The 12,879-nt window shown below is 33.0% G+C and overlaps 1 long non-coding RNA gene across 1 annotated transcript; it reads right to left on the minus strand.

Annotated features, from left to right (window-relative positions):
• Positions 1 to 11,404: 11,404 nt before the first annotated feature.
• Positions 11,405 to 12,462, minus strand: LOC139189323 (uncharacterized). Its single transcript, XR_011573117.1, has 2 exons — positions 12,323 to 12,462; positions 11,405 to 11,740 (listed from the first exon to the last, which is right to left on the minus strand). It is a non-coding gene; the product is annotated as an uncharacterized lncRNA (long non-coding RNA).
• Between the last annotated feature and the right edge of the window lie 417 nt (positions 12,463 to 12,879).

The following is a 12,879-nucleotide window of genomic DNA, read 5'->3' on the forward strand; positions in this document are numbered from 1 at the left end:
ACGTAGGCTGTCTTGTTTTGACACTCAAAAGTCCTGCGGCCCTATCTTACCTGGTCGATCTGGGTCGCCTTGGAATAATAATATTACTTAATTTTAATTAAAAAATCATGGAAAAATTATAATAAAAAATAAATGGAAAAGAGAGTACTTTTTGAAAAAGACCTGCATATATACTAGAATATAAACCATGTGAATTGGCTGGCTGGCTTCTAGAAGAAAACGAAATACAACTAAGCTTTTGTCTGCTAAAAATGGCCAACAGAATTGACCTAATCTTCCAGAAGGAGGGAACAGTTTAACCCTTGTTGGCTTCTACGTGTCTGAAACGTAGGCTGCCTAATTTCATCAACTTGATTTACTGAGTCTGTGCACATGCATGGTTCTGAAATGTTCTAGTATGTTTTAGAGCACTAAATATAAACGTTGTTTCTCTTGCATTTGCTTTTACTGGTAGTGCGGGAGAGATTTTTTGCTACACGATTTGGTATACCAAGTCTCTTACGTGTTTTTGGAAATTTTTTTCCAGGAGGTTATAAGTGAAGTTTTCTTTTGCGTTTTACCATAGATTAATTTTTTACTATTGTTAGTCGACACAATCCCTAAAAACTATTAAGGAAATTGTTGGTCAAGACTCAAGTTTCTTTCTATGACGTGTTAGTACTGGACCTTCTAGCAAACAGTTTTAATTTAGTTGACAAACCTAATGAAGACTTCATCAATACGTCAAGATTAAATAAACAATTTTTGCAGTTGTTTGTTTACCACTCAGACATGTCAAGCTTGAGTTGAAGAAGAGAAACGAAAAAAAACAGAAATGACTCATTTGCATGGGGTTGTTTATTTCAAATGATCAAATCTATTTACAATTTGCGTACATCTAGTTATTTGAAATACATTCAGTTCAACGTTAATTTTCTAGTTTTTTGGCAAAAAATTAGCCTTGTTAATTAAAAAAAAAACAATACCAACAAAAATCGAACCTTATATCACTAAGTATGATTGGGTGTATGAATCCTAAAACGTCAATGCACTCATTTTTGTGCCAAATCTTCCTTGTTTATCAAGTCTGAATTTTTCCTATCAAATTTCTTTCACTTTCTAATCATGAGTAATTAGGTAACTTTAACTTTAACACACGTAATTCCGTAGAATAATCACCAAAGATGAGTCAAAACCTACAATTTTTTTTTGGGTCAAATCAAAACCTACATATTTCGGTGGCCACGTTTGGATGTTTCAAATATATGTGTGGATAGATGATGAACTTTCCTACTTAATTAAGAAAACGTGTCCGGCCGGGAAAATGAAATAGCACTACAAGGATTTTTCTGCATAAATTTAAAAAAGAAAGTCGACCAAGAAAAGTTTGTAGCCTGATAATTATGAGTGATGGCTAACACTTCCAACATCTCTATCCAATAAGATTAAAACATGCGTATATATGTGTGTGGAGTTCTTCTGCTTTTTTTTTGTTTTTTGCGTCATATCTGTGCCTGGTATATTTGGGTTACACGTATTTTATTGACTTAATTTATTTTTAATTTTTAAACTTTTTATATGTTGAAGAGTTAACATTGTTAAGTGCAGTTTAAATGTATGGACTAGCATTAACAAATAAGATAAGCATAGAGAGGCCACAAAGAGTTTTGGGTGTTCATATTCCATAAATTAAGTGTCAATTATAAGACGGAGATCCTCTTGGACTTATCTAATTAATTCACTTGATTAATTTTGATGTTACTTGTAATTATATATTAATTTAGTGAAATTCTTGGACAAAAATGAGGTTGGTGATTGTTGAAACTGAGCTATACCAAGTCTAAGTTTTAAAATATGTTAATAAAAATAATTTTACGTGTTATCGTTTGAGAAAAATAACAAAGCTGAAATTTCACGTGTTATATATTAATTTTGATGTTATAATTTGATCATTGTCAAATTAACTTTCTTCAAGAGATAAATACGTATATACCAAAACCCTTACTTCCATTTCCTGCAAGATTTGTCAAATTGATTTGTTGGGAAAGGAACACAGCAGAAACAACAACCATGATCATCGGTCACTCCTTCATGTCAGTTGGGGCATTGATGTAACCTACCATTCATCAATATTATTATAATTTCCACGATATTCCAAATTTGATGACTGGGAGTTAAGTCATAATTTCAAATTCAAGCTGTTAACATCTTTACACAAAAGGAAATTTGGCATACAAGCTACCGACAGAATTTTACTTCCCTGAAAAATTGTAGTAAATTTTTTCTTTGCAACTAACGATTAAACCCAATTAAACAACCCAACTCACAACTTAAAACATGGAAGTCTCGTTTGGAAGTACTTTTAAAATAGCTGAAAGTGTTTTTGTGTAAAAAATGTTTGGAACCAATTCTTAGTAAAGCATGTGAATCTTGGAAAAACACTTGAAGTGCTCCTTGCAAGAGGCCCCAGTTATGTGCTCGCATGAAGCACTTTAAGTGCTTTAAAACTCAAAAATATTTTCTCTACAACCGTTTTTAGTCATTTTAAAAGCACTTCCAAACGAGTACATAAACTTTGCTCTGAGTTGTTAGAGAAAGTTACTAAGAGTTTCTACGTAACTTAATAACATTTTAAGTCCCTACTAGTAATATTCTATAAAAGGACAAACCTCTAATAGGTCATTAATTAGCTAATAAACTTAATATACACTATAATGGTTGGCCTCCAGAGGACCACACAGCAACTAGTTGCATGTTAATTAGACTAAAATTAAGGTTAGTATATATACTTATTAATCAGTGCCCTCTTTTCCTTTTTTTTATTGGAGTACTCAGTCTTCTCTGCTCAGCTGTGCTAGGATATATATTTATTAGAAGTCTGCTTTATTTATTAGTGTTCAAGCGTGTGACACCAAAGTCTCATATTCCCATGAACAATAATGCAGACGGCATTAGGGTTTGGAATAGGTCCAACTTCAGAGCTCGGTCATGATAACACTGCATTACATATATATATATATATATTTTTTTTAAATTTATTTATTTATATAGAGTCCTCTTTCACTGAGGAATTCCTAAAATAATTATTTGAGAAACACCTTGTGCGTTCTTTTTGTCACTTTTCTCAACGATCCAAACTGTCTATATTTTAGTATATTATTTATATATGGCGTTCATTTTGGAACCAAATATTAGAACACAAGTGGTTAAATATTTGAAGGAAAAAAAAAAGTTTAACCATTAGATATTAAGGAAAACTAATGAAAAGGGCTTGAAAACTTTGAGTTTTAATGATAAGGACAAAATAAAGGGTAAAATGAATAGTACCAGGATTGACTTTTTAGTGTAAAAATGTGGTTTTTCGTTAAAGTGAACAGTACCGGGTGCTTTTTGTTAAAGTTCCCTAGATATTATGATACTTGATGTACTGAGTCGACTTCTTGGTCCACTGAAAAATATTTCATCATAATGTGGGTTATTAGTGAAGTTTCCTTTTGCTTTTTTACTATAGATTCATTTCTCACTATTGTTAATTAGTTGACAGTACAATCCCAAAAAACTATTGAGGAAATTGTTGGTCAAAACTCTCAAAACTCAATTCTTTCTATGACCTGCTAGCATCACCTAATGGAAAATAAACCATTTTTGCATTTGTTTGTTTACGACTCAGACATGTCAAGCTTGAATTGAATGAGAAAACGAAAGAACACAGAAATGACTCGTTTGCTTAGAGTTGATTATTTCAAATTCATTTACAAATTGCGTTACGTTTAGTTATTTGAAATACGTTCAGTACGAGATGTTAATTTTCTAATTTTTATAGCAAATTTTTAGCCTTGTTTATCAAATCTAAATTTTTTATCGAATTTCTTTCACTTTCTAATCACGAGTTTAAAATCTTAAACTTGAACGCATGTCATTCCGAAGAACAGTCACCAAAGATGAGTCAAAACCTACATATTTGGGTGTCCACGTTCAAATATATGTATGGATAGATGATGAACTTTCCTACTTATAATTAAGAAAACATGTCCGGGAAAATAAAAAGCACTAGTAGATTGTGCTGCATAAATTTCAAAGAAACAAAGTCGACCAAGAAAAGTGTAGCCTGATAATTATCAGTAATGACCAACACTTCGAACATCTATATCCAATAATAGGAAAACATCTGTGATATATCTGTGGAGTTCAAATCTTATGTACTATGTGACATTTTTGTGCTCTATCTACTTAAGTTACACGCGTATTGACTTAAATCATCTTTAGTTTTGTATTTTTTTTATAATATGAACAGTTAGTGTTATTAAGTAGGGTGTAAATGTATGGCCAGATGTCAACAAATAAGATAAGCACATAGAGGTCACAAAGGATTTTGGCAGAAAATTTGAACTCTTATGTGTGTTCGTATTCCATAAATTAAGTGTCAATTATAAGGCAGAAAGTCTGATGTTAATTGTAATATATTTAGTCATATTCTTGGACAAAAATGAGGTTGTTGAATGTTGAACTGAGCTATATACCAAATCTAATTGACCAGATTTTACATATTATAAGGAGGATAAACGGCATGATTTATTGTAACATCTCACATCGTCCAAGGGAGTGATCCTTAAATGTATATTCTCGTCTCTACCTAGCACGAGGCCTTTTGGGAGCTCACTAGCTTTAGGTTCCGTAGGAACTCCGAAGTTAAGCGAGAATAAGGCCAGGTCGCTCCCAGGATGGGTGATCCACTGAGAAGTTGCTCGTGAGTTCCCAAAAACAAAACCGTGAGGGAATGGTAAGCCCAAAGCGGACAATATCGTGCTACGGTGGTGGAACTGGCCCGGGAAGTGATCCGTCTCGGGCCGGAATGTTACAAATGGTATTAGAGCCAATCCCTAGTCGGAAGTGTGCCGACGAGGACGTCGGACCCCTAAGGGGGGTGGATTGTAACATCCCACATCGCCCAGGGGAGTGATCCTTAAATGTATATTCTCATCCCTACCTAGCACAAGGCCTTTTGGGAGCTCACTGGCTTCGAGTTCCGTAAGAACTCCGAAGTTAAGCGAGAATGAGGCCAGAGCACTCCCAGGATGGGTGACCCACTAGGAAGTTGCTCGTGAGTTCCCAAAAACAAAACCGTGAGGGAATGGTAAGCCCAAAGAGGACAATATCGTGCTACGGTGGTGGAACTGGCCCGAGAAGTGATCCGTCCCGGGCCGGAATGTTACATTTATTGAAATCTCACTTTTAAAGTATACTAATAAAAATAAATTTACGTGTTATAATTTGAATAAAATAACACAGCTAAAAAACCGATGCAGATCGTTTTCAAACTAATTTCTCCTAGAGATAAATATGTCTACCAAAACCATTTCTTCCATTTCCTGCAAGAATTGTGATGTTGGATTTTCACCCATGCGTCTTGGGTTCGAAACTCTCTCATTCCCTAAATTATTGTAATAGTTTTGAATAATTTCCCATCTCCTTAATAATATAAAATTAAAAATGAAAATGAAAAAGGAACATAGCAGAACAACAACCATGATCCTTCATGGCATTTGCCGCATTGGTGTTCACAAAACCTACCATTCATCAATATTATTATTCTTTCCACAATATTCCAAAATCCTTTTTTTTTCTTTTTTTTTTTGAACGATCCAAAATCCGTTCTATAAGCATCTTAAATATATTTCATTTGATGCAAAACTTGCGAATTTGATGACTGGGAAGTAAGGCATAATTTGATCAAATTCAAGCTTGTTAATGTCTTTATACAAAAGGGAATTAGACAGATAAGCTATTCAAAAAAAAAAAAAAAAAAAAAAAAAAGCCCTAAAAAATTGTAGTAAACTTTTCTTTACAAAAAAGGATAAAACCCAACAAAACAACCCAACTCACAACTTAAAACACGAAGCCTTTTTTTTTTTTTGGGTAACAAAAAGTTTAAAGGGAGAGAAGGCTACCCCGTTCCAGGATTATGACATACGTACCATAAGTCTCTTACTCGAACCTAATGCTCTGTCTAATAAAGAAAACGATCCTTACCAACTCAACCAAACCACGTTGGCACCTTAATTATATTTTTGTTTTCAATATAAACTCTGTCCTTAATTAGTTGTTAGAGAAAATTATTAAGAGTTTCTAAGTAACTTAATAATATTTCAAGTCCCTACTGGTATTATTCTTTAACAAGGAAAAACTGCTCAAATAGGTCATGAGTTAATTAACCAAATATAATGGTTGGCCCTCCACACTCCACAGGACCAGACAGCAACTAGTTGCATGTTAATTAGATTAAAATTAAGGTTAGTATATACTTAATCAGGGTCCTATTTTTCCCTTATTTTTTCATGTCGGTGTACTTGGTCTTCTCTGCACAGCTGTGCTAGTTTATTTTTTTAGAAATCTGCTTTGTTTGTTAGTGTTGACATCAATGTCCTACATTCCCTTGAACAATAGGCAGTCGGAATTAGGGTTTTGAATAGGTCCAACTTGAGAGCTCGGTCATGATGATCTTGCATTACATATTTAAAACGTGAATTTTACGCCGTAGCCTTCACAAGTTTCGAAAATGTATATAGAGATCTAGACAGTGATTCCTTAAATAATTATTTGTGAGTCATCTCGTGATACTCACTTTGTAACTTTTCTCCGCGATCCAAATTATTTATATTTAAATGCATTATTCATAGATTATCGTTGTAAAAAATAAAAATTAGCTAAATTTAAAACTATTTAGATATCCAATTATTGTGAAGAAAATATACGAATACGGTTTTTTTTTTTAAACATTATTATGACTACCATTTAATCCAAAGGTCAAATGGTTTCGGATTTTGGTGATTTTTTTTGTAGAGATGATCTTTGAATGAAGATCTAAAAGCTGAACGGTTGGGTCGTTGAAATACGATGTATAGTTACCCCTATAAATAATCCTTCAAATATATGGCATACGATCTTGGACATCTTTTTTTGACACACAATTTGTAGGGAAGCTCTGTAAATTTTTTCACAGATCTAAACCGTCTATCTTTTAGGTATTTCTTTAAAGTTCATGCCTACAAAAAATCACCAAATCTGAAATCATATGACCATTAGATTAGATGATAGTATTTTATATGTATCTTTGCAAAACCGTATTGTCCATTTTCTTCACTACAAATGAATGTCATAATAATTTTGAATTTGTCTAATTTTTTGTAAAAATGATCTATGAATACTGAATTGAAATCTAAACAGTTCGAATCCTTAATAAAATTACAAAATCAACCCTACAAAATATGTGTTAAAAATGAGTGTCCTCCAATCTTAACCCGTAAATAGAGAGAGAGAGAGAGAGAGAGAGAGATAGAGAGAGAGAGAGAGAAACTCAATCAAAGTACGAGATTTTAATGCCTTTTGTTAGTAGGTGAATGTGTCGTCTGTGTGTGGGAACGTATATACATAGAGCTTATTTGTCATTTGGTCCAAAACTTGCTGCAAATAAGATGCTCTTGACTTTTGTCGCAGCTGGCTGGCGGGCTGCCGGCAAAAACCCTAATCATCGAGTAGCAAAATTGCAATCACAAAGAGCCAACTGTATCTTTCCGATGTTGATATATGCACAACTTTCAACTTTGTTAGTATTTGGAGTTGTTTCATTGGTTTAAGTGGAAGTGACTTGACCTCCCCAACTTCGATAAGTCTTCTATTTCTCACTCGTTCTTCGTTTAGAGACAATTATTTCTGAGCTAATTAAGTACGTACATTTTAGTTATATAATCCACGTTTTATTCCTAAGTTAAGCTTGAACAAGTTCGAATTTCTCTGTTCGTAATTAAAATTAAATTAGAGTACCGTTTAATTATATATATGATGTACTATGATCAACCCTATATCGTATATGAAGTGATTAAAGTCAACAGAAAACAAAGGGTGCATTTGTAAAAAATCCAATAGAATATGGTAACCCGTGGGCGATTTGCTTCCATGCATAATGGATGGACTGATACTGTTGGCCAAAGTTGGAGAATTCCTCTGAATGAATAAGATATTTCTTCTTATTAATTTTTATAGAAAACTTCATTTTAATCATTGACAAAGATGACTTTTAGATTAAAACCATGAGTAAGATCAAAATCTAATTTTAGTCTCTTGATACATTAATAACCTCATTTATTAATTATATTTTAATTTTTTTATTATTTCTCTTTTTCTTCCTGATTTTTAATGTATTAATTTTATTTCATTTTCATTTCATTTATCGTAATATATTTTGTTGTAAACATTTAGATGTTATACAATATATTTCGATGTACTTTGTCTTCTTCATTTAGGTATATTAAATTCATTATAATACATTTCGGTGCATAGATTTAGGTACACATATTTCGGTATATACATTTCGATACAAACATTTTGATACAAACATTAATTTAATATAATACATTTCGGTGCATATATTTCGGTACATACATTTCGGTACACACATTTTAGTACTAACATTTAGGTACATTAATTGAGTCTTTCAAGTTTGAATAATGTTAAATAAAATTAATAAATAAATAAACTCTTTTTTGGTCAAAAAAAAAAATTAAAATTTGTATATTAATAAATTTAAATATTTAATGGGAGATATTAAATAAAATGCACATTAATTATTTTGAATTAAGGACACATCAATGAATTATAATTAATATGTAATCTAACACCAGGTTTATTTTAAATTTCAATATTCTTGAAGGATTAAAGTTAAAAAACCCCTAATTTTTATTTGACTAAGACCTTATTTAGAAGTGCTTTTAAAAATGATTGAAAGCGCTTCTAAGATATTATTTTTGGGTTCTAAAAACACTTAAATTGTTTCCTGAAGGAGGCATCAGTTATGTGTTTCTGCTAGAAATCACTTCAAGAGTTTTTTTAAGGATTCACTTACGTTTGATTAGTTCTAAAAATATTTTCATCAAAAGTGTTTTCAGTTATTTTAAAAGTAATTTCAAACAAACCCTAAATTTAAATATACACATACGTATGTGCTTCTCGTTGTAATTATATCCACTACTCAATTTTCAGAAAGGTAAAGTAATGTTGTGATCCATTTTTGGTAAATCTACCACCAGAATTCTCGGCATAGGAAGTCGTCAATATATTATTTCATTTGATAAGTCAATGAGTTCATGCGCTCATCAAAAAGCTTTTTCCAGAAAGTTGCTTCTCATCAAAAGTCAAATGTTGTTCAGAACATAATTAAGTTCATATAAATACAGTGCACCATGTACAACACCACATGAGCACAAGTATTAAAGGCATATTTATCGATTTGTCCACTGAATTTGCATAGAGGTGCTAATTTTTTCTTCTGAACTTTAATTTTAGCCGATTATCCTCCTGAATTTTTATAATTAGCTAATTTTCCCATTGAACTTTAATTTTAGCCGATTACCCCCTGAACTTTTGTAAATGGCCAATTTCCCCCTTGACACTATATTTTAAAAATTTTCATCCATCCATTTTTTATCCATTTTGATTACATGGACAACACATGACAATGTATTGGGACAAAAAGAATGGAAAATTGGATGGATGAAAAATTTAAAATCTAACGCTAGGGAGGTAATAAGATGGCTATTTATAATATTTTAGGGGGGTAATCGGCTAAAGTTAAAGTTCATGGGGAAATTGGCTAATTATAACAATTCAGGGGAGTAATCGGCTAAAATTAAAATTTAGAGAGGAAATTGACACTTCTATACAAGTTCATGAGGCAAATCAATAAATACCTCAATATTAAAAGGCCATCCACAACTCAAAGTATACTCGGTTCTAGAAAAATAGAAAAAGTGTCTTTGTATTATTCTTCTCTTAAGTGTCTTTGTATTATTAAGAACTTATTAATAAGTATAATATTTGGGACAGAAATCCACTCCGGATCTCACAATCCCGAGTCCAAGGACCAAGCAATCCAGACCACTCAAATTGAATTAACCCATTTCGCTGGCCTACCTAACACAAATCAAGGGCTTGAATTTCCTATTCTTAGACTCCGGACGCTAAAGTCTAAAGGGGATCCAAATTTTATTTGTTGTCTATAAGAAAAAAAAAACTTGCATATGACGATATGTTTTTGTTTGTTTCTTTCCTTGTGTTAGAGAGACAGAAAAAAGATAAGGGAACTTTAACGAAAAGCTCATGGTACTATTCACTTTAACGAAAAACCACATTTTTACATTAAAAAGTCAATCATGGTACTATTCACTTTACCATTTATTTTGTCCTTATCGCTAAAACTCAAAATTTTCAAGCCATTTTCATTAGTTTTCCTAAAAGAAAAAAGTATCTAATATGGTGCAAGTAAAGTTTTCTTGTGCACTAGCAACACTACGTCATTACTAGAAGGAACTGAAAGCCTGAAGGGGAGTTGTAATGACTTGACAAAGGATGAGAAAAAAGAGAGAATATTGCCCAGAATTCGACATCAAGCTTTTGAGTTTTGAGAATTTTAACGATGTTGGGAAGTCATGAGTAGGGAGATTGAGACACTTTGAGAGAATGGGGACCGGGCACCAAGAGAGTGATCGAGAGAGCTTGGAATTTGATACCAAAAAAAATAAAGAAACAACTTGCCAAGATGTTTGTTGATATGTAATCAATATTTGGTAGATATAATTTTGGTATTTGGTATCAATACGTCAATATAACATTGTGTATATAAGGTCAGTATTCGATTGCAAGATTGTCGTTTGAGTCCCTCCGTGTATCACATCAAGTCACTTTTGAATCGCTCATATTGTATGTTTACTTTAATGTTTCCGCCGTAAAATACAAAATATGTTGTAAGCATAATTTACTGAACAACTATGGAGGCCAGAGAGAAGGAAGATGAGGCAATAGTAGAGAGAAAGAGAGATGTGTAATTGTGGGTGTCTGTTATTCCGTCCCATTCTGCCTTCATTTGTAGTAGTAGGAAAGGTTAATTCCTTACCCTTTAGGATTACAACATTTAATAGGTAATCTACTCCTAATAGGAATATAAGATACATTCCCATATCTACTAGGATTTACATAATCACATTTCTAATCTAATAGAACTGCAACAAAATACATTTTTTTTTAAATTTATTATTAAGGGAGGGATACTGTTATAATAATTTGAGGGAGAAAGAGCTTTAAACCCGGACACATAGATGAAAACCTAACTCCCTATCCACTCATGCAAATACAAAATACATTTTGTTTTTCATTTTGTTGGTGATGGAAGATCAGTTGTCACGCACCCGATGGTTGCTGACGGAAGATCAGTCGTCACGTAATGAGAGAGACATAAAAAGAAGAGTATAAAACCCGTTACAATTATAACTTTTTCCCCACCACCAAAGTGGGCCTTGACAACAACTATAATGTACACTCTTTCACAACAAATTATGAGATTTTTTTAGTTAAATTGAGCATATATAATATAACCTTTACAACTCACAAGAACACTTTTTGCTATTACCATAAAATGTAGTGAGATACAATCTATCTACCATTTCTGTGCAGTGAAGCTTAGAGATGCAGAATTGGAGTTCCATATGGTAAAAAAAACTTAAGTCGATTGCAACAAAACGAAACAAAAAGCAATTACTCTTTTACCTAAGTTAATTGACTTGTGCTTACAGGAGGACTGGAAGGTAAAACGTTGGGACGAGACGACAGAAATATGAGAATTCACCGTTGGGCCTCAGAGATACATCAATCAATGAGCATAAAATGGTGGTGGGATGCGGCATCGAGCTGAAGCACCACGAAGCTTTGCTAGCTGCAGATATCAAAGTACCGATTTCGAAATTTCAAAAGGAGATCCAACAGAAGGGGACAGAAAGTTAGCTAGTGTAGCAGGAGAGATACAGTGGTTCACATCAATGTCATAATGATAGACAAACATATGCATTTTAACAACATCAACAAGATAATTACATTCCCGACAAACAAATGATCTCAATCCAGCTTCCTCCACATGCACGTTCAACCTAGGCAACCTTTTCCACTTCGTTCATCCTGAACCCTACTCATTATTCAATCCAAGTGATCTAAGTTTCCGCGTTTCTTATTTTTCGTTCCAAGTTATTTTGACCAAGGTCAACCCATGGTATGCGACAAATCAATCTTTGAATCTATATAAAAGCACCAAACTCCTAACAACAAAGATCAAGGAACATATACATTCAGCAGACTCTGCACGAAAGGGTACAACAGGCGTAAACAAGAGAGAGAGAGAGAGAGAGAGAGAGAGATGATGTCCACAACACAAGTTAACGAGTTATGCTTATAAACAATAATAATACTCAAGTCAATCAAAATTTCAAAAGGAACTATTGATGTGTCCAAGGTTATGGCATACCTTCATCAGCGACAATCTGGACTACAATACGGGTGCTGTGAATTCTTTCATCTGCTACTGAAAACGCCTCAATCTCCTGGTAATTTGATAGTTAATAGCAAAGGAGAAAAAACTGAGACTACAGATGCAGAGTCTACATTTACCCCACAACAACAGCAATATTTAGGCAGTTTAGTACTCGTGAATGTAGCTAAAGACATAAAACATGCTCAAACTTCAGTCCAACATACATCCGCATGAAAATGAGCCAGCCAAATCTCCAAAATTTCATAACATAGTGCCAGATACAACTTGGATAAGAACATCTTAAATCACAACCGTTGCAGCAACAAAGTCCATGATATATTTAAATTGTAACCGTTGCAGCAGTAAAGTCCATGAAATATTTAACATATTGGGAGACAAGTATCTATTAACTGGTAGGCTACAAAAATCAAAATTTACCTACCAACCTTCATGGGAATAAAAATATATTAGTAGCAAGTGCTCCTATCTACGATTAAATGCTAAATAGCGAATATAGAAAAAAAATGAACACCCAAAGAAGAACCAAAATG

The sequence above is a fragment of the Malus domestica genome, chromosome 11, assembly GCF_042453785.1.
Source record: "Malus domestica chromosome 11, GDT2T_hap1".
NCBI lineage: Eukaryota > Viridiplantae > Streptophyta > Magnoliopsida > Rosales > Rosaceae > Malus > Malus domestica.